Below are 18383 nucleotides of genomic sequence, written 5' to 3'. Positions count from 1 at the left end.
ATAAACAAAAAAATGCATCAAAATATGCTACTGCAGCAAACACACTTTCTTCTTGATGTAAGCACCTGCTTACATCTGAATACAAGATTTGTTTCTCCATGACCACAGCTATGGCAAGCTTTAACTCCTCCAATCTTGTGAGAGCCAGGATGCCCAGAATTTTTTACCCACAAAAGCACCAAGATCACCTGTTCAAGAGCTAAGAATTATCCAGCTACGTGCTCTGTCGTATGTTGCAGGGTTTGCCTGCCACTCTCTTCTGAATATAGGTGGCAATACAATGGTAAGGGCTGCAATGCTCATGGCTGGTGATTTCAGGATCCTGCACATAAAATTCAGCAGATCTGAGTCATTGTACATGAGAAACAGCTGCCAAGTACTTGGAACTTGGTGAAAGTTTTGGTCTCTGCGAACAGATTTTTGTAATTTTAGCACCATTAATTAAGAGTCATTTTCAAAGATGTCCTTTTGGAACTCTGCAGTCTGCTGGAGTCTTACCATGGTAAGGCTGTGAAGATTCTTTCAAAATGCTTTTGTCTGCTCATGTTAAATATTGTCACTGGTTATACTGTGTTGCCTGGCTTAATACGCACACACAATGCAGGTATAAAACCAAATTATCTAAATACTGAACTTTCTACTACAAATTGTTTTTATACCCAGCAAGGATAGCCTGCATACCAGTGATCATCAAATTCCCTAACCGTTGCCTTACTTCATTGCTAATTCAGTTAGGATACTCAAAAAAAGGATGCATATAATCAGCTCTTACCTATTATATCAATGTATTTAAAACAAAGTAAACCCCACTCACATGGCATTGTTTTAAGAGGTTTCCAGAACTTACATCTATCAAAATGCACCAGTCAACTCAAAACATCTCATGGTTTCTCATCAAATAAAGTTCATTATCTTTTGTCAAAGGTCAGTTATACTCATATCTTTAGACCTAACAACAAACAAGTCTTCCTGTAGATTACATGGAAAATAACTCCATTAATTCTTATACTTTTGAAATACTTCTGATCCCACCAATATCCCCAAGCTCCACGTCTGCTCCCCCTCAGATGTGTGGTACAGGATTCCCTGAGAAAGGTGTCTGTCCTCCAATTTCACCTGAACTTCTGTTTACAAAAGGTGCTGAACAACCTACAGGCAGCAGTATCAGTGCATTGCCCCACTGCTTCCCCAGTGAGCATTTAAGCTTAAACTAGAAAAGGATGAAGACATTTAAGGCTGGGCAGTACCTAAAGTGATATAAATAACCTGCTTTTATGCGAGATGCTGTCCTCAAACACATTAGGTACAATTTTCTTAATAATATCTGAATTAATTAGTCATATAAGAAAAGTAGTTCTTGCATATTAACTACAGTTTGTCATTACCCATCCAAAATGGATTCAGACAGGAAAAAAAACACAACAGAAATGAATGTCATATCACCACATATCTTTTCCATCTGTTAGCACCCTTCATACTCCTTATAAAGAAATGCATTTTTATTTCAGATGTCAACAAGTATTATGAAATATTTTTCTTTCAATAAAACAGCTAAACCTAGGAAAGCCAAAGGAAAAAAAAAAAAAACACAAGTTCTGCTCACTAATTAAAAATCCATTAGAACTTATTCAGAAGGCTTGGAAAACCTCAGAAGAATAAAAATAGACCTAAAAAGAAAATGGGTAATCAGAGGGGTGTCAGGGTACATTTATAATTCATAAGAATTGTTTTTCTTTTAACAAAATTGTTTTCAAACTTGAAGTAAATCCTAAAAGCCAGAACATGGAAACTATTTTTATACCAGAGTAAATAAAACTCTAGAAATACTATTGTGAAATATAAACAATACAAGCAGCATAATCAGCAACGCTTCGAAGCGCAGTCACAACTCATACAAGTCTTCAAACACGTTAAAAGCTTCCATATAAACAGATGTATCAATCTCCAGGGGTGTGGAGAAGCACAAACACTGCATTCTGTTAACAAAACCATCCAGCACTTTTTTTCCCCATCCCTGAAGAGGATTCCACTAACCTGGAGACACACATCTGCCTTCTGACAATCATAGCTAGGTTACACATAGCTCCAAATAATTATAATAGAGAACTTCTAATCTTCTGCTCAAAGGACTGTTAAATTACCATCTTGATGTGGGACAGTGATCAGTGCTGTACATCAATGTTCTCAAATTTAATCTCTTTTTATTCGAGGCCACTACAAACCACACAAAGCTACTTCCTCTGGTTTTTCTCTATGCCAGTCTTCTATCCATTAAGATAAAACATACACATTCGGTAGTTTTTTTTTGTTTTTAGAACTGTTATTATCTCACTTCCTTTATTTACCTTTTTTCATTTTTTCCTTAAAGGCGTATTAATAAACAGACGGGTTTTCCAGAACATGATGCTAGAGGAGTTCTACCTGATCACCTCCTTGACACAGCCCTAACATGAGATGAGATCAGGCTGCAACAGAAGTGCTACCAAAAGAATGATCTAGTGCCCGGCCTACGTCATACGATACAGGTCAGAGTTCTAAACAAAATTGTATCTGTGTCACACGATAAGGGCATGTATCCAGCGAACCTTGTTACAGCAACTACTACAATGGAAGTCATCCAAGAAGACCAACTGATACCTCCAGGTCAAGTTCCTTTGAGGCCATCATCCAAGGACACACAAGCAGTAAGCTTATTCCATTTACTGCACTGCACGTTGCAAAAGGTCCTCAAAGTTCAGCAATTTCTTTCCAGTTCCACAGAAAACCTCAATTTAAACAGGCCAGGAAATGTGCTTTTAAGGTAGTAAGAAATTAATTCTCAGAATTTTCTTCTGTATAAAGAAAAATGCCAACATATTCAAGTTTCAAGCAAGCTAACCTGAAGCTGCATAAATAAGGTTAAAACAAAGTTTAAGGCTTAACACTGATTGAATTTACACCCAGCAAATCACAGCTAATTTCATCCAGGTCAGTTATCCCATTTCACTCACTGGGCATTTAAGAACATTTGTGCTGGAAGCATCATGGGTAAGGAATAGTGATAGGAAAGCATTCCTAGAAGAGGAGAAGAAACAGTGAGGTGAAGCTTCTTTTGGTGAAGGTGCAAGAGACGCAGTCTAAAAAGATTTGGAAATTACATTCTGAACCACTTTGTAACTTTTTTTCAGAAGCCACCAGAAAAAATAAGCAACAAAGGATAATCAGAAATGATTCTGAATCTGATTTATAATGGGACTGTTTGTATATTTTCTTAATCTTTTCTGAGCATAGACCTTCTGGAACGACAGCTTCTTCGGTATTTATACTTTTACTTCAGCTTGCTTTTTACACACACACATATGCTTCTAATTAACATTTGCAGCACGAAAACTCAGTTCTACTCACCAGACCACAGAGCTTCAAAAATTATCTTAATCAAACCTTTCAAGAGTACTTCTAGGTATAAAAAATTGGCAGGGCAGCTCTAAAACAGCAACTTGCAATGTTTTGTGAAGATGACACAGCCAGGGAAGCACCTATGTCCAGGTGCAACCATAAAGCTACTGTCTTGCTATCATGACAGGACAGAGCAAGAGCTAGTTCACAGTTTGGCCACACAAATTTCAGCAGTAAAATCATTACTTTTTGTTACAATATTACTTCTGCTTTTTTTTTTTAAACCTTTTTTTTTTTTTCCCTGAATTTTTACACATTGAAGTTTCTCTTTAAAGTACCTGAAAACCTTCATCATGACAAAAGGATTACAACTGAGGTATACTTTGTCCTCAGAATCTTAGAAGCTACATCTATTTTGCAATCAATATATGAAAGATTACATTTGAAAAGAATCTTTGGCCACAAAGATGTTCAAGATTCATTACACCATCCATGAAAAAGCTGCTAAGGAAGTGTGCTATTGAAACAAAGTCCAACCACTCACAGCCTGGCTGGGGATAAAGCCAGAATCATTATCCATGCGAGTCTAATACCCACAAATATCACTCAATAACTGTAACTGATTGAAGCCCATCTTTCAGTAAGACACTCACTTTGCCATACCCTTTATCATTTGTTGCTCCTTATGAATTTGTGCTCAATTCTTACTTTAACTTCTCTGGTTTCAGTTTTCAACCACTGGCTTTTGTACCTTTTACATTAGGGAACCCTTAAGAACTCAGTATTTTCTTCACTGGAGAGATTATCCACCATAATCACGTTGCTGCTTAGTTTTAGGGTTTGGATTCCCCACTATCCCACAACCTCACAGACTGAGCACGTTTTTGTTTCTCACCAAAGTAATCTTCAAGCTCTCTACAATCTTTGGTCAGTTTTTTGCCAACAGTTCAGTCTTTCAGTTGTGGCTGTCTGAATCACACTAAAATGGCAGGAGCCAATCCCTCAGTCTCAGTGACAAACAGACCTCAGGACATAGCTACAAACTTCCCACACTCTAAATTTCTTTCCAGAAATGCTCCTTTCCAGACAGTAACCCCGTATCTACACCTCTACATGATGACAGCAACCTTCTTCCTCATTCTGAAAAGCATTGTTTAACTGCTTAAACTAAATCCCACTTTTGCCTCTTCCCTCTGCTCATCCATGTCATTCCATATACAGATTTCAACAGCAGTAACTGTTATTAATATTGACGAACACCAGACTTTATTGCTGGAGGACCACCCAAAAAATCCAAAGCAAGGCAACAACAGTTCCCAATGACAACAAAGTGCTTGGTCAGCCAGCTCTTAATGCAATTACTGTAAGCTTTGTTCCACTGAATAATTCAAACAAGTAGTTTTAATCAGAATATAAAACACTGTTAGGCCCAGCACCTTTAAAGAAATCTATTTACATTACATATTTATAGAAAACCTTGGATAAAGGACCATATTAGATGATTTAATATTTACAAAGGCAACTTTCAAAACTCACACAGTGGATAAAACACAGGATGAAAAGCAAGGCAAGGAATTAGAAAAAAAATACACCGAACCCAAGTGTTTCTGCCTCCATAGAATACAGTACATATATTTATTTCCAAAATAAAGTTAGAAACCACTAATTTTCCACACTTCTTCACTTTTGCATGTTTAACCAGCAAGGCACATACAACAGCTATCTCAATAGCAAGGGGCTTGCTCTCCCAAAGTCATACCTTCCACATCCTCTTGATTTCAGAGGGAACCATGGGATTTCACCGTCTTGCAGAAGTAAGCAGCATGTATTTCAATATACTTTGCAACATAATAGAATATTCTACTGAAATTATAAGATCTAAAAAACAATTACTTTATTGCTTCTTACAACTTTTTCACTGTAAAATTCAACTCCAAGGTAGTAATTGGCAGGGACAAAATTATGTAGCAATTAGGGCATGACAGCAAAAGCAAACAAGAACTCAAAATGGGTTCGACACTTCTGGTAACAAGCAGGTAATTATCACAGCAGCTTGAAAGGGGCATAATCAACCAAACTGACATCATCCCTCCCACATAATAAAATGTGAAATCCCTTTACGTGCAGTGTAGCTCTTACACACAGCTGGTAAATGCTGCTAGTCTGGTCTCAATGTCTGTGTCTGCAGAGCAGCTGAGGTTACATTCAGGACAGTTCCACAGTGGATATTTTTATTTATTTATTTGGAGTGATAATAACTATTACATGTTTTCATCCTTTTGGACTACAGAGATTCTTTCTAGAAAACGGTATCCTTATATAAATACCCTTTTTTCTCCAGCTTTGTTTTCAAAGTTCCTTGAATACATTAAAAATCTCTGCTTAAAAGGCACAGCTACCATTATAGAATCATCTACAAGATAAAACTGATTTCATATTAATATAAAACTAGCAAGTTGCTAGTTTTAAATACGCTCAGTTCTTAACTACTAACTAAATTTTTAACTAAATTTCACCAACACTTTTTTCCCATGTGGCACATTCTTCTTAAACTTAGGTGAGCATTAGCTGTTTTCTCGAAGCAGCACTATCCTTTCAACGTGCCTGTCTAGCCGTATCACAAATAGCAATCCATTCATTTTCATAACATTTGAGGCACTTAACAACCTGAAAAAAAAAACATTCATTTCTCTGATGTCCCCTTTCAGCAAGTTTCTTACTGCAAGACTGTCAGTGTAGTGTTTGGAAAAGCCTGATGGGATCAGTACTCATGGTTTTATTTGTGAGAGGAGGTTGGGAGGAATCTCCTTCTCCTTTTTCTGTATTTTTTTATATTCCCACCCTATGTTCCTCTCCATTTTCTCTCTCCTTGTGTTGACAATCCCATTTGCCTCCATGCTGTCTGTCAATACCATTAGCTTGCTGCTTCCGCTGCCTTCCAGCTCATTAACAACAGTAAGGCTGAACCTAACACTAATCCCTACATTCTGCTGTTAACTGTTTCTATCCAGCTTCAATCTTTTAGATGGGTTTTGTTCCTTGTTTCCTGGATACAAGCAGTTTCAACCACACTGGAATTGTGGCTCGATCTATATTGTTTTGTCAAGTCAAATTTCCACAGAACACTTGCAGAGTACCTGCACCTAACCATTTTGTAAACTGCTGCAAGTACTGTAAGTCAAATATACGATTAACACTTATTTTCTCATCTTTAATAGCTCAGCACTAACACATCACAACACAACTTCTTCAGCTGTTATCTTGAGCAAGCTGTTTTCTAAAGCTATTTTTTTAACTTGAGCAACCTCACTTCCTTTTTGCATGAAACTCTTCAAGATAAGCCAAAGTTGGGTTCCTGGATAGCAGCTTTTGAAAAGCACTAAGGTAATTTTGAATAATTAAAATGTGATGAGATGAGTGTGTAGCCTAGACATGGCATGCCTTGACTTGTGGAAGGGTTAGTTTACTGTCAATTAATACAGATGTAGGCACAACAGGAGCTATTTGATTGCTGACTATATGCTACTGAGTGATAAAGATGTTAACACTATACCAAATCTTGTCTTTTTTTCTGCACACCTGAACCCTTTTAAATATCAGATTACCTACAAATGTTAAAATTGTACAAGATCTATAATTTTAGCAAGAGTTGTGTTAAGTGGAAACAAATTATAAAAGCACAAGTTTGCCAACTTAAAACTATACCAAGGAAAGTGAATGGAAACATTACCTTTTTTAGCTGTGAGGTCAAAGACTACCAAAAAACAAACAAACCCTCCAAAAAAAAAACCAAAACAAAACACAAACAAATTGCCATTGGTGAGACCTCTTCTCTGTAAAAGCAATGCTTCTCTAAGTATTATGGTTTTACTATGAGAATCTACAAACATGAAAAATAGCTTTCTGGGAAAAGCTAGCAGGGGTCAAAGCAAAACTAACAGGACTTGGACAATGGTCAAATATTCACCTGAAGTAACACACAAGCTGCACGTACCCTTTACAAACTGAGGTTATACTGTCACAAGCAAGTTCACAGCCAGGTTCTCCACACAGGCATGCTAGCAGTTGTACTGGCAAAGGAACAGAGCTGAGCAGCTGCAATAAAAGGCGACTGCCTAAGCCACTGCTGCCAGCAGAACAGATCTCTGCAGTCATGGCCTTAAATGCCCTGTAAGATACAAAACTAGAAAGTTTCCATCGCTAAAAAACATGTGCAGGTAAATTACCTGGGAACAGTTCTTCAGAAGTGATGAGGTGGGAAACCTTCAACAATCTTCACCACCTTTCTTTTTCCTATCTTTGTTGTGCTTCAATGACACTAGAAATACTTTTTTACCATGAACTTAAGAAAGCTACAACAGGCTCTGAAGCATTCAGCACACTGGAAAATAGATATTCCAGGATACTTCATTTCTCAAGAAGAGCTAAGACACCAAGATATTTTCTACACCAATGTTCAAGCCCATAAAGTCATCTCATACCAGGAGAAATAATGGTTTTCTTCTTTGTATCTGGATCCTACAGTAAAAGTAATGTGATTGGTTCAATATCCTGAAGGGAAGCTTTCTTCATCTGCACAGCTGGAAACTATGCTTTGTTACAATATTTTGAAGTAGAGCTCTGAGCAGATGTCAGGCAATCATAAAGTTAATAACTCCAAAAATGTTACCTCCTCAAGATACAGACACACCCCACCACCTTATTTTCTTATATCCAATCTTATGCCTCAGTTTGAAGATAGATTTACCTCCTCCAAATATGAGATCAAAATTTAAGGTTTCACTTCCCTTGGAAAGTCTCACCAGACACACCTCACATTAGAACAGTATTTAATTTACTGTAGAATAACACTAATTTGGTAACACACAATTTAAGAACTTCAACTGAAAAATAATAAAAAAAAATACACAGAAAAAAGTGTGCTACCATTAGCTTAGCAATGCCACTGGACTAACTCTAAGCTTAAATAAAAACCAACACCAAATATGACCTTTATCAGCTAAATAAATTTCTGTTGTTCCAGTTCCAAATCAAAGAACTGTTTATGTGCTTAGGCTTGGAAGGCCACAAGAAAATAAAAACACATGAGTCCGAAAGCCTGACTCAAACCTATTCCACTTGCATGGGCAGTGTTGAATAATTAACCTATGTATTTCATCTTCTGTCTTTTGTGCTTTCAGTTATCAGTAGCATTAGGAGAATTTGAATTAAAACCCTACACAATTCTAAATTATTATGAAGGCTTTTAGATTTCATACTTGGGTTCATTCAAAAGAAATCACAAAAATCTAAATTGTTAAATTTAACTCCTAATAAATCTATCTATATCATCACTACTACAAGGCATAAATAATCCATCAATGGCTTTGACTTATTAAGATTACAGCATATCTTATAACATGGATGGCCAAGAAATGAATTAGGGAGTAAAAAAAAAAACCCCACACTAATAAATTTCATACATTTATCAAAATCTCAGGTAAAAATAAATTTGCTAGCCTATCTCACCAGCTGCAAAATTCCCTTTCTGCTGCCTTGCACACACTTGAACATTTTACAAACTGGGTTTCACAGCATTAGGAAAAACCATTGATAAAATACAATGATGATCTGAAACCTAAAACACTGAGAAAGGTTTCTGTTTCATTTTATCAAGTAACTGCTCTGGGTGAGGACAGCAACTACTGATGTTCTTAAAACACATAGAAAACAAACTTTAACTTTGTAAGATATTAGTTTCTTAAGAGCCACAACACAACTACCAAGGCCAACTAGTTCTTCTACATGGCAAATGTATAAAAACAAAATATACTTGACCTAAGTGTGACCAAGACAAGCGGCTACCAGAGATTTACAACAGGGACTCTCTTTGAATAAAGCAAAGTAAGTTATAGTATTGTCCTACAAGTTGCATTAAAGCTAGGGAAAACCATGTTTCTATAGCACACTTTTAAAAACAAATTTCAAAGAAAAAAAATTATGTCAAACAAAACCCACATCTTCAAAAAAAAAAAAAAAGTACAGACAAAAAAATACATAGAAATTGTCATCCTATTTTTCAGGAATATCTAAGAATACCAAAATATTTTAAACACAATAATAGAAAGCCAAGATTTAAGCCACATTAGGAATCCCTCCCCTAAAGCTTCCAGTTATTGCAACGCTTCTTAAGGCAGAGTTTCATGACAAAAATACTTTTTTTGTGCAGTAGAGACATACAAAAGGATTCTTCGGGATGCCAAACACTTTCAGAACTCTCCAGTGATGACTCATCCTGTTATGTATACAAAGCTTTCATTAAAAAAAAAAAAAAAAAAAAAAAGTCAGTTGGCATCATTACAGCTCCTCAGTTAGCAATCTTCAGCTTACTGTTATTTCTTGTACAAAGTGTTCTAAACACTCCGCAATAAAGTATTCTGGTATGCTAATTTTGGGGAGGAAAACGTGTAACTTAACTTGAATGGCCTTTCTTACACAGAGAGTTTCTACTCTAGTTCACAAAGTGCACCAAGATGGCTTCAAATACAGTTTTTAGCTAGACAGAAATCTTTGTTGCTTCACATCAGTTCCTTGCCAGCGTGTTGATCAACTATTTTGCCAAAACAAGAAAAGTAAGGCTTTCAAAATGAGGCTTGGTGAGTGTAAAACCACTTCTTTTAAATTAAAAAAAAAAAAGTAAAAATTAAAAATAAATATTCTTTTTTAAAAAAGGACAGAGCAGAGAGTTTAACTTCTAAAAAGTCTGAAAGTGTTCCTTCTGGCTGCCTCCTTAAAAGCATTGTTTTAATCCCTCCGAAACGGGATTTATTTGTTTAGGTGATCTGTCATACTGCAACCAAACTATAATAAACTGAAACCTGCCATATAGGTGCAAATAACTGTAATGAACTATATTGCTATGCTGACAAGTACTTGCCAATAAGACAGCTTTTAGATAGATAGATAGATAGATAGATAGATAGATAGATAGATAGATAGATTCTAAGAAATGTGGTGCTGTGTTTTGTTGTTTTTTAACTGTCCATTGTTTGCTTTACACATACATGTGAGTGTTTGCAAGATGTACTAGAAAGCAGAAGCTTCCCACAGTGCTACCTATAGCACAAGCATCCTGCACTTTCCTTCATCAAGTGTTGGATTGGGTCTTTCCGGACAACATTTGCCAGTCAAGTCAGTCATTTTCATTCACACATGTTCATATTCTACCTGCAGGTAGAAGGCAGCCACATACAAACCCAGGTAACGGCAGCTATAGAGCTTTTTACATCAAACAAACATTTACCTTCTGAAACTAATCTTAAGATTCACTTTGCACAGGCAGCTAGTCTAGAGTTAGCAACCCTCCCACACTATCATCTGGCCAAATTCAAACAAACAGGCAAGATACAAATAATTTCCTTTACGTTCAATCCCTCCAGCCACTCACTTCTCTAATAATTCAGTTCCTAGTGTTGATCCTTTTCTAAATATGGCCACACATGCATAAGAAGCAAGCCTCAGTGCCAGCTATGCAATTTCTCTTTCCCACTGGGGACCCACTTTCCAGCATCTCAGATGTTTTCAGAACAGACGCCTCCCCCACCACTGCTACATATACATTTTATTTTATTTCTTATAAACCCACAGTAGTTACAAGTGCCAAACCATCTGATTTCACAGGGTGTCAAAAGAGAAGCCAGATCTAAGAAGTTATATAGCATTTTCTATCTCCTTTTTCAACATGGTGATCTGGAAATAATACTCTTCTTTTGCTCAAATACCAGTGACCACTAGAAAGCTGGACCTCTTCTGTTGTTTACACTGATCACAGGATCTGACCAACTATACCATGCTTCCAATAAGTTTATGCTTTCCACACGTACTGTCAAAGCTATACTCGATCAAAGATCTGTGGATTCATGCTATGAGCATTTGAGTCTGAAGCATACAAATTTCCATGTTTCACAAAAAATAAACCTAAAAAACAGCTCAGACTTTTCTACTTGCAGGCAAAATAAGGAGACTTGTCTTAGCATAGCTAAATCTTTTTTTTTCTTCTTTTTTTTTTTTAATTTAGTCCTAAATTTTTGTTATTCTCTCATTATTTACGCCCAGCCATGGGTAGTCAAGGCAAATTACCAACATAATTTATGCTGGCTCTCTAACTGTAGGACTAGCTTTTTGATTAAATTTAAACAAATAAGTTGTTTGGGGTAGTTAAGCAAAGGTATGGTAAAACAAGACATTCCCAATCAACAACAAGAGCTTCATATTCATGTTTCTCTTTAGAAGACTACATTTTAAATGAAAGCAGACTCCATCTTCATCTCCTCGCATTTAATCATCAGTCAATGTAAGAGCAGAGGAATAACAGAAAGGCAGCTAATGCCATACATCTTCAGCAGAGGTTTGAATGGGGCTGGGGTTTGGGGTGGTAACAATCAGCCTCACAAACAAGAGAGACATTGCAAAACACACAGCAAAAACATAATGGAGAATCCAGCACAAATCATGGGCTTGGCTCCATCTAACAAACAAAAGGGGATACTTCAATCATATTTTAATGAGGGTTTACACGTGACTTGGTCCATTAGATACTGAGATGCCACTGCAGTATCACACAGTCCCCTTGGCATCTGGTGGCTAAATGCTCAAACTGGCCACTACAGTAACTTTGAGGAAGGGAAAATTAATAAATAAATCTGCAACAGCTTTGGTTGGTAACAGTATTAATGCACTGGGGGTTTTAAGGACCTGTAGATTCACAGACATCAGCATGATCAAGTTTGAAACCTTAACTCCCCAATAACCAGTTCTACACAAACAATTATGGGTGGATATATATATATGGATATATAAACCAGGTTCATTATCCAGATACAAATATTCTGTATACCTAATAAAATCGATCAAAACCTAAGCTATGTAATAAACACATTTAACATCAGAAAGCAAAATCCCATGACTCTGTAAGCCTGTAAAAAGTCATCAAATGTACTGCCCTAAGAACAAGAAGAAAACTTGCTAACAGTCCATCCGACTCTTAATGCCTTCCAAAAGCAGTTCTGTTACACACACAAAACCTATTTTTTTTTCAGTTTAAATAACATTTTACAGATGTAAACTGGTTCTCTCAACTAGATGGCTGATACTTGTGCACCTCTCTGAAAAGCATATAGTCTGGTTTTCCCACACATATATTTCCATGCAACTTGATAATCACAGTTCACATTGAAAAGCTGATCACAGAACTAGCATTTAGTGTCTCTTCCAAAACATACTGCATGGCACCGATGCCAGTAGATTGAAGAAAATACCACAAAAAAGGCACAGTATGTAGTTAAACTCTGGTACTCCGTGCTCAGCATGATTAAAGTTTCAGTGACCAAGAAGGGGCTGGCCACATTCAAAAATTGCCCTGTCCTTATCTTCTTTCCTATGCTTCTGCTACTAACCACTGCAGGAAACATGATGAAGGGATATCCAGAACTCTGATCTGACTCAGTATAGCTGCTGTTGTGAAAAAGGTAATTTCTGCATATTACCTTACATACTCTAAACTAAGAGCTAGGAAAACAAAGCTCGTCGTATTGCCCAAGTTAACATCACACCTAAAGACCAATCTTGGACAACACCAACCTTTCATCTCCAGCCTTGTATTCAACATCCTGCACTGTGAGTAGCAAACATGAAATCATGAAGCCCTCAGTGGTTCGCAAAACTTTCATTCCTCTTAAGGACTTGTTACTGATTTCTGGCCTCCAGAAACTCTAATGTAGCTTTACAGAGAATCAGTTCTGCATGGTGGGAGGCAGGAAGGGGGGAGGGAGAAGCAAGAAAAATGTAGAGCATCCTATCTACCTCCCCAATCAGTACAGGGCTTACTGGAATATTTGTCCATACTGAATTGAAAAGATTTTCCTATGCCGTAAGTCAAGAGGTCATCACCTACTAGAGTGAAAAAAAAAAAAAACAACCAAAAACCAACCAACACCTTAAGTACAGCAAGCTTCACGTCATACTTTTCAACAAGATGATTTCACTGTCAAAAAACACCTACTTTTCTTGCATTTAAGCAACACTAAGCTCTTCTGGCAGCTCAAAAGATTGCTCTAAGTCACCAAATTCCTTGCACAGCCTCAGAAATAACCTAAGCATCACATGTAATGTGTCATGTCATGAAAGAAAAGTGACATTTTGCTGCTATCTTCTAATTTTAAATAATATGCAATCCTAGTGTATCAGCATTCTATCCTTACATTTTGTAGGGAATTTGCAATTGTTTGCTTCTCGTGGTCTGTTAAAAGACTACAGAGAGAGATTTGTGGGAGTTCAATTTTCCCCCTACCCTGGATTAAGTTACATAATTAAGTATGAAACAAGCTCCTGGACACAAACGCTTTTATTCACATTTGCAGATTCTTCAGTCTTTAAAGGCAAATCTGTGAATCTATCTGTGAAGCCAGGCTTCACAGAGGGCTTCACATTGGTTGCAGAGAGCTGGGGGAAAGCTCTTAAGATGGTTGTCCCCTGGGGAAAAGAGATGGAGTACGAGGCAATTTACTATCTGTGGAAGACAAAGAGGTGAGCCTAGGGCAGGGGTACAGGAAAGACGCTAGACTGTGACTATATTTTGTCACTTATAAGGCCCACGACTTTAACCATCCCATGGCACTCAGTTTCATCTTTTAGATTAAATTTGGCATGCATCTTTGAATGCCAAGACCAAAGAGTTAAGGATGGAATTTTATGAGAAACAATTAGTGTTCACTGACTGTGGGCAAATTCATCCTCATCCTTAGAAGTAGCTTAACTTCATCCACCCACATTCCATGAGGATGAGATGAATATTCATGCGGAAATTTGGTAAAAGACAAAGTTGTGTTATGCAGCATCCTATGACCTGGGTGATTCTGTCTTGGAGTGCATCTACTGGAATGGCCATGGAGCTCTTCTAGCAAATTTCACTTTTGCTGCTCAGGTCCAATCTGGGTATAGGATGATCTGCAGAAAGTCTGCTTCATTTAGCCAACTTAGGAAACTATTGGAAGGACTGTAGAGAATATTCCAGGAGAGATTATTTCAAAATATGTCTTCTTTCAGTATAGGTTGCAACCAGCAAAAAGATTCCGTAAATTGATTTCGTACTCCAGATTAAGAGAGTGCTTTCTCTACTGACTTCAAGTGCTTATGGTGCAGATGGACACTTTAGGAAAAAGCAGCACATATTTCCTTATGTGTGCCTAAAAGATAACATGGTTTACCCACTTATAACAGTTTTACCAGTGATGCAAACACTCATCTCCATCTCTGCTTCTCTTACAGCCTTAAGAGACATACCACTACTGCTGCTTTTCTGCCCCAAACTATAGCACTACAGCACACCTTTGTAATTCCCCACAAATACTTTCAAAGTCAGAGGATGCTATGGAACAGTGAGAAAAAATGACTCTTATGACTTCAAGATACCACAACGATCCTCGATTTTCTACTACAAAGATGATCTTCAAGAGAGCCTTCCCCAGCACAAGTCTTCTACAAATACGTTACTTACCAGGAGAGCCAACTAAGTAGCTCTTTATCTGCTTCCTGGTCTGGAAATTTTGGCACAGGAGATGGTGAAAAGTACAAGGATAGGACATGGACTCCCATGTGCCAAATTATTCAGCCCTACATCGCTCTGATAAAATTTAACACATAATATCAGTACTCAAGCTGCTCCTGTGCGTTTGATGAAATTGTGTATCAGACATTAGGCTTGGTCTCCAAGGCATGAAATGTCTTGCTCAGGAAGAATACAATCAAATAAGCCCAGTTCTCACTGAGTGGCTTAACACTTGCCCTTCTTTTTTTTGTTGTTGATGTTGGTTTGTTTGGTTTGGTTTTGTGGGGGTTTTGTTTGTTTGTTTTGTGCACACAACAGAACTATGATTCTTGTCGGTGTCTGGAAGCAGTGGGAATAAAAGACCGACTAATCAGCCAGTAAAAGAATGGTACAGAAATCAAGAACAAGTTTATGCCATTTATAATTCTTATGACTTCAACTTAGCACTGTTTCATCAATCTAAGCTGACAGAAAACCAATCCCGTGTTTTCTTGAAATTTGAAGAATGCAAAACTACTCTGCAACACCTGGTTTGGTTTTATTTTCTAAAGCATCCTGGTTCCCACACTTTTTGATCACGCAAAGCAGCAGTTAGCACTATTCAAAACAGTTGATAGAACAACTGGACTATCAAATTCTTACCCCTACCAATGGGCATTTATTCTCATGACAATTTTATTTCAATGGAAAACTTTCTATTGGCTTAGTTGTCTTTGAAACAGAATTATGTACCTTAGAGAATACTCTATCATCCTGATTAATAATTAAAGCAATCCATACAGTATTTATTCACTAACAGTTCTTTGTTTGGAGGTTCAGAGGCATCAATAAAGAAAATTTCTCTGTAGTGCTCATGAAGCTGTCATCAGCAGAGCTTGAAGATTAGGCAGCCATAAGAAAAGAAATACACACATGAACATAAGATAGGGTTGTTTACATATGGATTACCAGGTCTACATGAACATAATATAGGGTTGTCTACATATGGACTGCTGGTAGGTCTACCAATTACCAGGAGAACTTCCTCCAACCCCAGCCTTCATTTCTCTCTCAGCTATCACTACATGAAATAGTAGCAATCTTCATCAACAGGAGGGTAGGCAGTGCATGTCACAACTGGCAATAGCCATTTCTGGCCAGTCACCACAGTTCAGAAACTTGACTTTCTGGTACTGTACCAAACAGAAGTCAGTTGACTTCAAAATATCCCCAAGAGAGGCAACAGAACTGCCCCAAATAGGAGGTATTCACTGATTCAGCACTAGAATTCCAAAATTTTCTATAGAAACATGGCGTAACCATCTCACTAACTGAACCATAGCTATCAAGACAGACTCAACAGCTACATGTGTTTCTGACAAATGAAAGAGATGAGGATTAACTTACAAACTCTTCATAGTTAAACAGTCTACATCATCCTAGGTGGATTTTACTACCTAAACATATTAGGGAGGGGAGAACTAAATACATTTAATTAATTGACATTTAGTACACTGATACATAAGCTAAATAAGGAGACCAGACTCCCCTCCTCAGTCCAGTTCCAAGAATCTGTTTGTGTGCATAAAGGTACATGAACAATCTCAAAAATCTTCACTATCACTTTCAAGAACTAGACTGCAAATTGTAATAGCTGCTACTTCTGGAGCTGCATAACACTGTCTTATACTGCTCTTTAAACTGTTTATTTTTCTATTAATTAAAACTCTGTTTCCTTTAGCAAGGTGAAAACAGAAGACAATAAGGGACAAACAGAAGAGACAAGATGGTTAAATGAGCATGAAAAGAAAGACTGCTCAGAGACAAGCTATTGCACAAGATGGATTAAGGTGAAAGACTGAAGTCTATGTGTCTCATCCTCAATCTTCTACCTGTTTTCAAGATTACATTTCTGTAACTCTGGATTCCTCTCTTCTGATCTCTGCAAACCCTTGACTGTTCCAAAAACCCTCTACCTTCCTTTTGTATTCATCCGTTTGTGCAATCAGCCTTCTTTCAAACCAGAAAAATCTGTCAAAGGTTAAAAGAGTTAAAAGAGTACTTACTGTTCAGTCCAGACCTCATTTTATGACAGTTCTGAATATATAATGAATTATTTCTGCCACAACTATGACTAAACCTTTTGTACACAAGGCAAGGCAGGGCAAAGCTGACAACACGTAGCACACCTTCTATTATTTGGCCCAGGCCAAGTAACCTTTGAAAAATCTTAGAAAATACTCCAGATTCATTGATTCATCACTCTCCTTGACCACCACTGGAATCTTCTTGATGGTTAAACTCATTTTCAACAGTGCTACAAAACTGTATTGCCAAAATCACCCAAGCTCCAAACAAAATCTTTCTTCTAATTGTTCCCGATATGCTATCCCTGTATAAATCCCATCCACTACATCCCTTCCTCCTGTCCCATTCTCTTTGTTCTGCCAGTTACATCGTATTCTTTCACTCTGCTCCTTCTGCTTGGAAAAAACCTTCAAATTCCACCAAATTCAATATCCGCACAAGTCAATTGATTTGAAGAAGGCAGATTTCTGCAGAACTATAAACATAAATAAGAATTCCATTGAGATTTTTCTGAATTCTGGAAAAAAAACCAGCTCTGTCTTTCTGGTCTAATCCCATCTCAAACAGATTCCCCCAAGGGATAATTATTCCAGAACTGCCCACTTCAGATTTTGTCACATTTTTCTCTATGGTATCTGATGTTAGACACTAACCGGGAGCAATTTATAATTTGGATCATAAGCTGGTCAAGTCAGAAGCCTAGCTATGAACCAGGGAGAAGGATTAACCTATTCTCACATGCACTTCTTCCTAAACAGAGTCTTACCAAAGATATGCATTCTCTTTTTCCAGCACTGGGGCATAAAAATTGGAGATAAGGATAGCAAAAGAAAGGGAAAACAAAAAGGAAAAAAAAAAAGACAGAGAAAGGGAGATCTGGAGTAGCAATAATATGGAAGTGTTTGTGATTAGGAAGAACACATGAAATTCCATTTAAAACAAGGAATTCATTCCTGAAACAGAATCACACCCAAGAAATGCAAGTCATGACTAAACAAACAAATAAGTACACAAGTAGACCCTTCTTCCATGCCTTCATCTTCTACTAGTATCTAATTAAGTAATGCTACACAGTATTTACCTTTCAATACCTGGTAACTAGGATGAAAACATGGGTCAAAGTAGCCAGCGTGAAATATTTGATTTTCTAGCTCTGTTACAAAAGCACCATCAGCACAAACCCCACTTACTGTGTAACATTTCCAGACGAGGAGACTTCATCCAAGAGACAGACAGAAATGCAATGCGCTATGACTAACTTCCAGCAGATCTTATGGAGGAGTCAAATATCCCCCATATGTGCAGTATCATCTATACTTATGCCTGGCATTGGACCTCAGCTTTGAGATGAAGATAA

The 18383-nt window shown here is 37.3% G+C and overlaps 1 protein-coding gene across 1 annotated transcript in view; it reads right to left on the bottom strand.

The window, feature by feature from the left end:
- KMT2C (lysine methyltransferase 2C) overlaps positions 1 to 18383 on the bottom strand; it is a 185479-nt gene that overhangs the window by 145511 nt on the left and 21585 nt on the right. The window lies entirely within an intron of this gene.

This window comes from Indicator indicator, chromosome 20 (assembly GCF_027791375.1).
Source record: "Indicator indicator isolate 239-I01 chromosome 20, UM_Iind_1.1, whole genome shotgun sequence".
In the NCBI taxonomy this organism is placed as follows: domain Eukaryota; kingdom Metazoa; phylum Chordata; class Aves; order Piciformes; family Indicatoridae; genus Indicator; species Indicator indicator.
This window is presented reverse-complemented; position numbering and strand designations above follow the sequence as displayed.